Raw genomic sequence first — 14,125 nt, forward strand, 5'->3', positions numbered from 1 at the left:
ATATACCCAAGAGATGCCCAGTCATACTACAAAAGCATTTGTTCGACTATGCTCACAGCATCACTATATGTAATAGCCAGAACCTGGAAACAACCAACTTGCCCCTCAATAGAAGAATGGATAAAGAAGGTGTGGCAATATATACTTTAGAGTTCTATTCAGCGGAAAAAAAACAATGATATCTTGAACTTTGCATGCAAATGGATGGAAATGAAAACACTATCCTAAGTGAGATAACTCAGACCCAAAAAGAGGAATATGGTATGTACTCACTCATAATCGGATTCTAGCCATAAACAAAGGACATTGAGCCTATAGTTCATGATCCTAGAGAAGCTAAATAAGAAGGTGAACCCAAAGAAAAACATATATTTATCCACTGGATATTGGAAGTTGACAAGATCATCGACCAAACGTTGGGACCAGGGGGATGGGGGTGGATTGGGGGAATGGGAGATGGAGAGAAAGAAGGGAGAAGGGGAGGGTTGGGGAGAGCTTGGGGGAATGGGAAAATTGAGATGGAGGAAGGGTAGATATGGGAGCAGCGAAGAAGTTATACCAACCAAGGGAGCCATTTTAGGTTAGCTAGAGTCTTGGCTCTAGAGCGGTTCCCAAGTGTCCAAGGGGATTTCTCCAACTAGTTCTGTGGGCAGCAGAGGAGAGGGTGCCTGTACTGGCCTTATCCTATAGCTACACTGATGAATATCTTGCATATCACCATAGAACCTTCATTCTGTGATGGATGGAGATAGAGACAGAGACCCACATTAGAACACTGGACTGAGCTCACAAGGTCCAAATGAGGAGCAGAAGGATGGAGATCATAAACAAGGAAGTCAGGACCGTGAGGGGTGCACCCACCCACTGAGACAATGGGACTGATCTAATGGGAGCTCACCAAGGCCAGCTGGACTGGAACTGATGGAGCATGTGATCAAACTGGACTCTCTGAATGTGGCTGACAATGAGGGCTGACTGAGAAGCCAATGACAATGGCACTGAGTTTTGATTCTACTGCATGGACTGGCCTTGTGGGAGACTAGTCTGTTTGGATGGTCCCCTTCCTAGACCTGGATGGAGGGGGGAGGACCTTGGACTTCCCACAGGGCAGGAAACCCTGACTGCTCTTAAGACTGGAGAGGAAGGGGGAGAGGGAGGGGGGAGTGGGAAGGGAAATGGGAGGAAGGGATGAGGTGGGTATTTTTCAATAAATAAATAAAAAAACATATTACCAATAGAAATGTTAATTTCATTCAAAAATAACTTCATAGACACATTCAGAATGAGGTTTACCTAAATCTCTGGGCACCATGGCCTAACAAAGCCATAAAATCAGCCATTACACACAGCAAATGTGTACTGAGCACTCATTTGAGGGACTAACTAGGCATTGTTTTAAAAATTGTGAAGTCTGTGAGAAGCCTAGCAAATTTCTGGCAGATTCTAATTTATATTTAATAAATAGAAATACCACCCATGACTATCGTAAAAAGGCCACTTTGAAATCCTTTTGTCAGATATATTAATTAACCCCTGTAATCTGAGTCTCTATCAATGCTCGCCATTTCAGAAGCAATTTTTACTTTCACTACATCTAGATTTTTTGAAATCTCATTACTAATTGTGTTGAATGAGTATATAGTGGACCTTATTAGAGCATCAGGGCTGGGTCACAGAGGATATAATATGCTTGAAGAAGGCTATAATTGTATTTATAATATGCAGCAATATATTTTACAACTTGTTAGTGAATTCATTTGGTTGTAATGGTCTTCTTTCTTTTTTAGAGCATTTTTAATATTGTATCTTTTAAAAAAATTGGGGGAATTCATATCATATTTGTAAAATCACATAGAATTCAGACTTAATTCTAAGAAATACCAAAGCCTATCATGTTTTCCTTCTGCCCCATGATACCCATTGGTAATGCCATCCTGTGAAGTTAGACTAATTTCCATTTGCTTTAATCATAGCTCAATATCTCATTTCTTATCTTTGACCTCAGCACAGCCTTCGCAGTAAACTGTCAGCCATCTAACTCTCAGCAGCACTACAAACACACATCATTAAGAGGATTAAAGGCAAAGATCCCTATTTATGAAAATTTCTAAACATCTGTCATGAAGTCTGGTCAGGATATTTCCCAGTATATGTTAGCACTCCATGTTTATTTGACAATTACTGTCATCGATGTCAGAAGGGAGGAGAGGAGAGTTATTAATAGGAGTTTCTTGGCTTTGGTGATTAGCAAAAGTCAGTCCTGTATCTTGTCACTGTTCTATGAGATTGCCATGAGAGCTGTATCACCATGACAATAATGTAAAGCCTGAGCCTCAGGCTAGCAGGGCTCAGATTCATTGGTCTGAAAGCAGAAGAGGGAGCAAAGGTATGTCTGCAGAGTTTCGTACAAGTAAAGAATTAACACAATTCTCAAAAACTATAACTATACCTGGAGGAAGACTGTTGGCCAGCATACACACCCAATGTAGCCTCCCACAAAAGCGCTTTTTAAAAATTCTCAAATCCTAGAAGAAGTATCTGCAACAAAATCAACTGACAGACTCAGTGGGAAATGTAATAGCTAATTTTTATTTGTCAATTTGAAAAGGCTAAAGGATGCCCAGCTAACTGATAAAAAATCTTTTCTCAGAATGTCTGTATCGATGGTTGCAGAATGAGTAAAAACGATCACGTTTAGCACTAAGACAGAAAAAAAGGCAGAGGAAGGGAAAAATTGTTCTCTCTTTTTGAGATAGGGCACCCATTTTCTCCCTACATTGGTCATCAGTTACCCTGGTCCTCCCGTCTTGAGAAACCCTGATTGAATCATATCACTGGCTTCCTGGTCCACAAACTCACAGAGAGCAGCATATAACTTCACAGCTTTCATAATCATGCCACCCAATTCCTCAAATCAACTTGTCTCTAAAACAGACAGATCTTGTTTTCTAGACCTCTGAATCTTTTGGCAAACTTTTATAGATCTATTTGGATCTTTCTTTGGAGTTATAATAGTGCTGATTATGATTGGTGTATTAGTTTCCTAGTTACCATAGCAAAATGACATGAATTGGTTCCCTTCAAACAAGAGAAATTTATTATTTCACAGTTGTGCACTCTGGAAGTCCAGATTCAAGACTCAGCAAAAATGTATTTTCTGGTGGCTTTAAGAAAGGCTTCTTCCTTACTTCTTCCAGTTTCTAATATTTGCTGCCATTATATGTGTGATGTGTTCTTGTGTTATCTTAGTTGTCTGTCATTGAGTCCAAATTTCCCTTTTGGATACAGATACCAGTAATATTAGAAAAAGGTCCATTCCCTGACTTCAAACTCTACTACATAGCTACAGTACTAAAAAGCAGCCCAATATTGGCATAAAACCAGACAGGAGGACCAATGGAACTGAGTCGAAGACCCAGATATCAATCTACACACTTATGAATGCTTGATTTTTGACACAGAAGCAAAAATATAAAAAGGAAGAAAGAAAACATATTCAAGAAATGGTGCCACTTCCTAAATATAACCTCAATAGCATAGACACTAAGAGAAACAATTAATAAATGAGACCTCCTGGAACTGAAAAGCTTCTGTAAAGCAAAGGACAAGGTCAACAAAACAAAATGGCAGCCTACAGAATGGGAAAAAAATCTTCACCAACACCACATCAGATAGAGGGATGATCTCCAAAATTTACAAAGAACTCAAGACATTGGTCTTCAAAAGAACAAATAATCCAATAAAAAAAAATGGAGTACAGACCTAAACAGAGAACTCTCAACAGAAGAATCTATAATGGTGAAAGTTACTTAATGAAATGTTCAACATCCTTAGCCATCAGAGAAATGCAAATCAAAACAACTCTTATATTCCATCTTACATCTGTAAGAATGGCCAAGATCAAAAAGACTGATGATAACTTATAGTGGAGAGGTTGTGGGTTAAAGGGAACACTTCCGCATTGCTGGTGTGAATGCAAGCTGGTACAGCCACTTTGAATTTCAGAATGGCGATTTCTCAGAATATTAGGGAAAAAACTACCTCAAGACCTAGCAATAATAGTTTTGGGTATATACCCAAAGGATGCTCATCATACCACAAGGACATTTGCTCAACTATGTTCATAACAGCATTGTTTGTCACAGCTAGAACCTGGAAACAAGCTATATGCCCCTCGGCCAAAGAATGGATAAAGAAAATATGGTACATTTACACAAAGAGTACTACAGAGCAAAATAAAAAAAAATGATATCTTGAAATTTGGCAAATGGATGGATCTAGAAAACATCATATTGAGTGAGGTAACTCAGACCCAGAAAGACAAATATCATATGTACTCGCTCATACATGGCATTTAGACATAAAGCAAAAAATAAGCAGTCTACAATTCACAATCCCAGAGAACCTAGACATCGAAAAGGACCCTAAGGGAGACATACATGGATCAATGTACATGGGAAGTAGAAAAAGACAAGATCTCCTGCGTAAATTGGGAGCATGGGGACCATGGGAGAGGGTTGAGGGGGAAGGGAGAGGCAGGGAAGGGAGCTGAAAAAAAATATATGGCTCAGTAAAAACAATATTTAAAAAAGAAAAAGACCCATCAAATATCCCCCCACTGAAACTTAATTACCCCTTAAAAGAATATTGTGCTTTAAGGTAATATTGAATGCAAGTTTATAATAATGACTTTTTAATTTATTTTTAAATGTTTTTGATCGAAATACAATTACATCATCTCTCCTTTGCTTTCCTCCCATCAGCCCTACCCAGTTATTCTCTCTTGAACCCCATCTCTATTCCCCACTCTCAAGTTGATAACCTATTTTTGATTATATATATTTAAATATGTGTGTATGCAGAAACATATAAAATTAGAGCCTGATATGTCTGGTCTTGTTGTTTTGTGTATATGGTTTCAAGGCTGACCACTCTGCATTGAACAACCAATAAAAGGTCTCATCCCTGGGAAAGGCTAATTCTCCTCCTCCCAGCAGTCAATGAGTTGCCTGTAGTTCCTTGTCTATGAGTGGGACCCTGCAAATTTTTTTGCCTTCCACATTAACATGTCCACTGATATTGGAATTGTTCTGATCTTGTTTATGCAGCCATTTCTAGGGGAGACTGTTGCATGGCAGAGGCCCTGGTATTCTATTATATTCTTTCTGCCCCACCCCTTTTGTGATATTTCCATATATATTTTTGATTCTGCCTTTGGTTACTCCTCAGAGATTGAGTGTGAGCCCCTATTGCTGGACGTACCACACTCTTAGGTCATGTGACTTGAATGACTTGCGCTGGATCTGAATAAAAATGCTATACAAGATGCCAAGGGAGGGAAGCAGTTTAACAGTCTGACCCGATGTAACATCTGTGAACTTGGCAAGGTATGCATAAAGGTGCAAGAAGTGGCACTTATGTGTTAGTTGCAACCAGCAACTATCGAGTTGGGCATAACGCCCACTTTATAGAAGGGAATTTATGTCTGGTACTGGAGAACCTAGCCTTCTTCCCACAGATAGAGAAGCCATGGACCTTAGATTAGAATCTAATACCATCATGTTCCTAGGCCAGCATAACTTCTCACTACATTTTGAATCTTATTCTTATACCCACAGATAAATGAAGTTACCACCCCTCCTTTCGTTACAGCAAAAGGAGACCATCACAGAACACCCAGAACTGGATACAATGCAGAGATCAATGGACCATGTGGAGCCCAGTCCCAACAAATACATATGCATCACAGCTCCTGAATGCCATTTTTGAGGGACATAATTCAACCCCCTAATAGTGAGATAGCTAAACTAATAAAAATAATAAAATGGAATACTTTATGATAGATAAAAGGAACAAAATAGCTTGTAACTTACATTTTAAAAATGAGGCTCTAAATGGTTCTACAGTGTGCTACAGATGGACAAGCACTTACGTACATCAGGGACTTGACCCCTAACCCCAGCTCTGTCTGAATCATATCCCTGGCCTTTAACAATAAGTTTACATCTTGAAGCTTTAATTTTCTTAACTTGAAAATGAATGACTTTCACTTATATCTCTAAATGTCTCCTCAAATGCTGATATAATTTTTTAACTACAGAAAAGTCAGGTCAAATAAAAAATAGTTAATGTATATGATGATCACCATAGCAATATGGCATGTGTTTAGCATCTTTCTAACCTTGAATTTTATGTAGGGTTAGAAGAGCAATAATGAGAAAAGAACTAAAGCTGAATAATTGCCAAGATATGGAGGCATACATGCAGTGATATGATGGGACAAAACATGAGCTGGCAGTATATCTCAGTGGCAGAGCACTCACCTAACATGCTCTGGGCCCCATGCCCAGCATGGAATAATGAAACATTGGTACGAGTTAACATAATAAGTATTTACAGAAATGATCCCAAGCCAATAAAGTGGCAATAACACAGGGCCTTGTACGGGAACAGTAGGACATGTTTTCAGTTGTACTTACTAGCACAAAACAACCACACTGGAAACAATTGACCAGTTGGATTAATGTAAGAGAGACCAATTTGAGAAATTCTTCAATTCTTGCCTTTAAATCCAAAGCTTTTTCTTTCTCCATTCTATTTATTTATTTATTAAAGATTTCTGTCTCTTCCCTGCCACTGCCTCCCATATCCTTCCCTTTCCCCCAATCAACTCCCCCTCTCTCATCAGCCCAAAGAACAGACCAGGTTCCCTACCCTGTGGGGAGTGCAAGGACCTCCCACCTCCTTCCAGGTCTAGTAAGGTGAGCATCCAAACAGCCTAGGCTCCCACAAAGCCAGTACGTGCAGTAGGATCAGAAACCCATTGCCATTGTTCTTGAGTTCTCAGTATTCCTCATTGTCCGCTATGTTCAGCGAGTCCGGTTTTATCCCAGGCTTTTCCAGACCCAGGCCAGCTGGCCTTGGTGAGTTCCCGAAAGGACATCCCCACTGTCTCAGTGTGTGGGTGCACCCCTCACGGTCCTGACTTCCTTGCTCGTGCTCTCTCAGAATCCTTCTGCTTTTGATTTGGACCTTGGGGTTGTAGTCCGGTGCTCCAATGTGGGACCCTGTTTTCCTTTAAAAAGCAAATGAGAGAAAAAAACGTGTGAAGAGGGAAGAAGCAGCAGACGCAGGCTCAGCTGCCTTGTCCTGCTTGTCAGTGTCACCGGCACCTCCGCTTTGCCAGAGCCCCCAGGCCAGCATGTCGTCTGCACATTTCAATCGAGGTCCTGCCTATGGCCTGTCTGCTGAAGTCAAGAACAAGCTGGCCCAGAAATACGACCATCAGCGTGAGCAGGAGCTGAGAGAGTGGATTGAGGGGGTGACGGGTCGCCGCATCGGGAACAACTTCATGGATGGCCTCAAAAATGGGATCATTCTCTGCGAATTCATCAACAAGCTCCAGTCAGGTTCTGTGAAGAAGGTAAACGAGTCCACCCAAAACTGGCACCAGCTGGAGAATATAGGTAATTTCATTAAAGCCATTACCAAGTATGGAGTGAAGCCCCATGACATCTTTGAGGCCAACGACCTGTTTGAGAACACCAACCATACCCAGGTTCAGTCCACTCTCCTGGCTCTGGCCAGCATGGCCAAGACAAAAGGAAATAAGGTCAATGTTGGGGTCAAATACGCAGAGAAACAAGAGCTGAGATTTGAGCCGGAGAAGCTGAGAGAAGGTCGGAACATCATTGGGCTACAGATGGGTACCAACAAGTTTGCCAGTCAGCAGGGCGTAACAGCCTATGGTACTCGGCGTCACCTCTACGACCCCAAACTGGGGACAGATCAGCCCCTGGACCAGGCCACCATCAGCCTGCAAATGGGCACCAACAAGGGCGCCAGCCAGGCTGGCATGACTGCCACCGGGCACCAAGCGGCAGATCTTTGAGCCAGGACTGGGCATGGAACACTCTGACACGCTCAACGTCAGCCTGCAGATGGGCAGCAACAAGGGGGCCTCACAGAGGGGCATGACAGTGTATGGGCTGCCCCGTCAGGTGTACGATCCTAAATACTGCCTGACTCCGGAATGCCCAGAGCTGGGAGAACCCACCCACACTCACCACACACACAACTACTATAACTCTGCCTAGGGGCCCCCAGGGGGCTGGCTGCTGCTCTTGGCTGGAGCCAGCTGGCCCAGCCAACCCCATCTCCTGCATGGCGTCCCCCAGCCCCCTGGCATCTGTCTATAGGGTTACAGTTTGGGGAGATCAGGCAGAGGGGGGCGGCGGGAAGAAGGGGGCCCCTCATCCCTGTAGCTCTTGAAGGGCCCAACACAGAATTGGGTGTCCCCGACAGCACCCAAAGGACGCTGCCCCCTTTTACTCCCTCACAAGCGAGTACCTCCCAGAACCAGAAACCCTCCAAGCGAAGCTCCCAAAACCCAGGCTTGGCCTGACCCCTGCCCCATTCCCGCAGTTTGAGCAGAATGCATGCGCGAAATGCAGCGGACACACACAGTTTGGTTTTGCGGTGACTGGCGTTTGTGGATGTGACAGTGGCGTTTGTAACTCGAGCACTTTCCTTTTCTATTTCACTGGAGCACAATAAATGGCTGTGACGTCAAAAAAAAAAAAGCAAATGAGATGGGTGAATTGTACAACTCTCTGGCTTCCATTCTAAGTTATGTGTGCATATTATCTCATTAAAACAAAACCCCTTATTGTTATATATGGGAGGCAGATAATTACAGATATACCAAATGACATTGCATGTGTATACATATCCTTTTGATGGAAAAAGTCAATGCAAAATCAGCAGTAGATACTGAAGTCATGTTCTCCCTTTAGGGAAAGGAATATTGGAGCAGAACATGTCCCTATAAGAAAGAAGCAAAAACATCTTAAGCAGACTGATATCGAGAGGTCTTTTTATCCTATGGAAATGCCCTGTGATCAGGATGCATAATCACCATATTGCATCCAATTACAAGTTGAATAAGGAACATGATTGCTTCTGTCGTATTTATATCTAATCAGAAGTTGGGAGACAATTATGGTAATAAAGTATGATGCCATGAAGAAGAGTCTATGTCAGAAAAAGAGGGCAACCTTGGCTGAAAGACTAATCCCTGCCCTGTAGGAGGGAAATAGAGATGTTCACATGCTCCAAAGCGATGTCATTCAAGTGTAGTAGAGCAGATGGAGACTAGAGGATTGAGAATTCAAAGTCAACCTCAGATACACGGTGAGCTCGAGGTCAGCCTGGCCTACACAAGATCCTATAAAAATGTAAAAGTAGATAGATAGATAGATAAATAGATAGATAGATAGATAGATAGATAGATAGATAGATAGACAGACGAAGGCAAGAGGGAAGAAAGAAATCAAGCAAGGAATCTATGCCAACTAGAGAGTACAGAGGAGCAAATGGATCTCAGTATACAAACTAGTTTTAGTTAGTTTGACATCTGGGATGTCCAGGAGTGGCATCAGGGAATGCTGAGTTTTACCAATACATTATTTTTTTACTTCGGACTTGAAGTCTTGGGGTCTGTTGCCAGTAGTGTTTATGGATTTCAGGCCCCATTCCTATCTTCCTGAGCTTAAATTTCTGAGGATACAAATCAAAGTGACACCATTATTAAAGTACAGGTAGTTGCTAATATTTCAGATGCACACATCAAAAAGCACTGAGTCAAAAATAAACAAGATGTACACATTTTATCCAGGTACCAGCACTTGATACATTCATTACAAAACCACATAAGGTCACCAATATTATATTATTAATACCCATGTTATTTGTGATGGGTAACGAACATAGTTCACAATAATCTTGCTCCTGACATAAACATCTGCTTTCATATTGGTCATTTCTTATTGAGACTTGCTCAGTAAGAAGGAATTCGTGACAGGTATTATAAACCCAGTTAAAAACTAATGATTGAGGTTGGGATTGGTGATTCACACCTTTGATCCCAGCACTCAGGAAGCAGAGGTAGATGATATGATGTGAGGTCAAAGTCAACATGGTTTATACAGTGAGTTCTAGGCCAGACAGGACAACATAGTGAGACCTTGTCTCAAAAGTAGGGTGATGTGAGATATCCTTCTGTACATGTGTTGCTCTTGTTGGTTAATGAATAAAGCTGTTTTGGTCGATGGCAGGGCAGTATATAGCCAGGTTAGAAGAGATAGAGAAAGAAAGAGTAGGTAGAGTCAAGGAGATGCTATGTAGCTACCAAAGAGAAAGACTCCACCACTGGAACTTTTCTGGTAAGCCACAGCCTTGTGGTGTACACAGATTAATAGAAATGTGTTAATTTAAGATATAAGAGCTAGGTAGGAATATACCTAAGCTATTAGCCAAATACTATTGTAATTATAGTTTCTGTGTGATTATATGGGTCTTAGTAGCCAGGAACAAATGAATAGTCTCTGCCTAAATATGGCACCAACATGAGCCAACTACATCTCAATATAACCTGAGGGAGCTTAGGAAGTAATTCTAGACTGAACAGAACAGAGTTAAGCATGGCTTCTTGGTACAGCATTTTCTTGGATGGGCTCTGTCTGTTAGAGGTAAGCAGAGGCGAAATTCCTTTAAGAGAAGGATTCCTAACTCAGCATTAGCAACAAAAACTGCTTTACTCCTTTTAGAGCCAGCTTCCTGGTTCATGCTAGTGTGGATACACAGCACTTAAATGGGGTCTGTGAGCATAATGTTACAAACTGTTTACTGGTGACATAAACTTAATGTGTCCCTGGAGTTGGGGCAGTGAACATGCCTCTGCCATGTTGGACTGGGTTGAGCAAACAGACAGGGCCACAGAGTTGGTCCTAGCCACGCCTGCTTAGCAATTAGAAAAAAAAGGTGCTCCTGGTGAGAAAACGATTATAGATATGCAATAAAGACAGATTCAGACAAAAATAAAGCTCTGAATGAGTCACAGTATTAGATAAATGTCTGTAGGCTTTGGAGAGAGATAGTTATAAAAAGAAATAAATAGTTTTAAAAACAAAACAAAGTAAAGAGACAGTAAAAGTAATATAAAAGAGTACAGACAGACATAGATTAAAGGAGTAATAAAAAATAAGCCATATAAAGATGGAATATGCATAGAGAGTCTAGATTATGTGTATTATTGCATTAACTTTGAATTTTTTTTTCTTGACTGAAGAGAGACTTTTGATTCTGGGGGCTGCTAAGCGAAACCAATATAAAGGTATCTTGACTTCAAGATCTAAGGATATGTTGTTTTGGAAAAGAGGTTCTGCTTTTGGTTCCACAGAAGATGAGAATCTGTGGATTCCTTCCATGCTAATATGGTTTGATGAAACAAGACCCCCCCCCCCAAAAGTCTCTGTAATCTTTAAAAATACTTTGCCCAACAATCAGCAGGAAGCAGTTTGGAGAAAACTGTTGGCATACAAAAGAGTTCCACAATAGCCCAGAATGGAATATATTTATTTAGGGATAAACTCACAGAAAAGGTAGCAATCCACAGTCCTCTGTGTTCTCTGGAAACTGGATCTGAATACAGCAGTCAAGAGACTTGCACAGAGTTTTTGTATGCATTTATAGTACATCAGACCCTGTCCAAAGTGGGCTGGTATTGTAAAGACTATTGGTTGAAGGAGTTCCCACAGCACGTCTCCCTATTGTCTAAATAAGAGAGTTATAAGCCTAAGACAAAATTATATACAATAAGAACAAATATCAAATATTGTCCAGAGAAAAGAAGAAGCAAAATAATATATAAAAGTTAGAATTACAACCAGCATTGTTGTAGTAAGAAGACCACTTGTTTGTTTCCTGGCCGCCTGGCAGCTCAATCCAGAAAAAAAAAACACACACACACACACACACAGAAACTATATTAATTAAATCACTGCCTGGCCCATTAGTTCTAACTTCTTATTGGTTAATTCTTAAATATTAATTTAACCCATTTCTATTGATCTGTGTATCGCCACAAGGCTGTGGCTTACCAGGAAAAATTTAGGCATCTATCTCTGGTGGGGCTATATGGCTTCTTCTCTGACTCCACCTCTTTCTTCCCAGCATTCAGTTTAGTTTTCCCCAACTAACTCTGTTCTACCCTATCAGGCCAAGCCAGTTTTCTTTATTCATTAATGGTAATCACAGCATACAGAGAGGAATCCCATATCACAGCATGAATAACATCAATATCAAGTAAGTAATATATGCTAAATGTTATAATAGTTATCCTATACTAAGGAGTTTAAGTCTTATATTAAAAATGGCTTGGCTAAGTTATGAGAGGGAAGTAACTATGACTATCTAGTCTTCAACCCCATCAAAGACTTGAGAAGGAAAATAATATTACTTGAATCAATAGGAAGTACAAACAACTTATACAAGGTACAAGAAATGACAGAGACAACTGAATACCTAAGCCATTACCCAAAATCTCATTTATAACACTGGGACAACATAATACTTGCTTGATATTATTTGTTTTGTTATATATAATTTTACTATGTTCAAGTTAAAACCTTTCTTTTATTTAGAGAAAAAAGGGGAGATAATGTGGGATATTCTTCTGTATATGTGTTCCTCTTATTGGTTAATAAAACAAGCTTCTTCAGCCTATGACAGGGAAGAATATAGCCAGGCTGGAAGAGATTAAAGAAAACTTAGGAAGAGTCAAGAAAACCCTATATAGCTGCCAAGGAGAAAGAAAACAATGCTGGAACCTTTTCAGTAAACCACAGCCTCATGACAATACACAGATTAACAGAAATGAGTTAATTTAAGATATAGGAGCTAGGTAGGAATACACCTAAACAATTGAACAAACACTATTGGAATTAATATACTTTCTGTGTGCTTATTCGGGTCTGGGCAGGCAGTAACAAACGAGCAGTCTCTGCTTAAAGTGAGGTAGGTCTTTAGGAGATATTAAGCCCCAGGGAGATGTTTAATACTGCTGTCTGGGTAAATTGGCATGACTCCAAGCTGCCTTTTAAATATGTATGTTTATAACCATGGGGAGGATGCTACTCTCAGCACAGCAGTAAATACAAAGATGCATGGCTGTTATATGTGCTGAGAATAAGTGTGCTTAGCCCTAGACAGGACATTTGGACTACTTCTTCTGAGGCTCAGAAAACATTGTGGAAGAGGGATAGGAAGAATGTAAGAGCTAAAAGAGAGGAACAGAAATTATAAATGTTTTTCCTGGACATGACAATGAAATGGTGATGTCTCAGGAACTGAACCACCTTCAATGAGCATGAACAAGATTTGGTAGACAACAAAGAACCATGGACCCTGGACCCATCACTGGGTGTTTGTTGTTGTTGCTGCTGTTACTGCTGCTATTTTCCTCCTCGTCCTATTCCTCCTTGTTTTTCTTCTTGTCAAGAACAGAAAAAAGGAGTTTTTCAATGTGGCCACATCAGGACGATGGACAATGAGGTTCTACCTTCAGAATCCCAAAGTGAGATTATAGTCTAAATAGAGGGCCAGGGATGTGTAACATTATTGATCGCCACTGTCTGAGCTTCACACTCCTCTGTCAAGGTAGTGTGTTCTGACAAGTTGTTAGGACTGTGAAATATGCTTTCTGGAAGACAAGTTCCTTTTCTGTCTACCACCAGGCTTCAGTGTTTTCCTTCACTTAGTGTGAGATTCTTAGGGAAATTTCTGTTTCTTCAGGCTGACTTTTTTCTTTGTTGTTTGTCTTATTTTTGGAGAATATAAGTATATTTCTCCCTTTCCCTTTGTCTCTCCAAACTCTCCCATATACACCTCCTTTCTCTCTTTTAAATTCATGAGCTCTGTTTTCATTAATTATTCTTAAATGCATATTTGTACATATACATATAAGTTCCTAAATGTAACGCACTCAATCTGTATAATGATAAATGTGTATATGTTTTCAGGAATGATCATTTGGTATTGGACAACCAAATGGTGTGCTTTTCCCTAAAGAAGACTATTTCTCCCACTCTTAGCATTCCTCAGATGCCTGTAGTTCTTTGTGTAGAGTTGAAACCTTATGGGCTTGCCCCATCGACTTCGGCAAGTCCATTGGTGTTGTCCTTGTTCAGCTCATGTTCAGGTAGTCACGTTGGCGAGACTTTATTAGTGCAGCTTCTGTCATCACTAGGAGACACAGTCTCCCAGCAAATTCCCAATCCTCTGGCTT

At 40.6% G+C, this 14,125-nt stretch overlaps 1 pseudogene; it reads left to right on the forward strand.

Annotated features, from left to right (window-relative positions):
• The first annotated feature begins 7,129 nt into the window (after window positions 1–7,129).
• On the forward strand, window positions 7,130–8,096 carry LOC121439868 (annotated as a pseudogene).
• Window positions 8,097–14,125: the final 6,029 nt, after the last annotated feature.

Source organism: Microtus oregoni, unplaced genomic scaffold, assembly GCF_018167655.1.
Source record: "Microtus oregoni isolate MIOR12 unplaced genomic scaffold, Mior012 000063F_ref0000156, whole genome shotgun sequence".
Lineage (NCBI taxonomy): Eukaryota > Metazoa > Chordata > Mammalia > Rodentia > Cricetidae > Microtus > Microtus oregoni.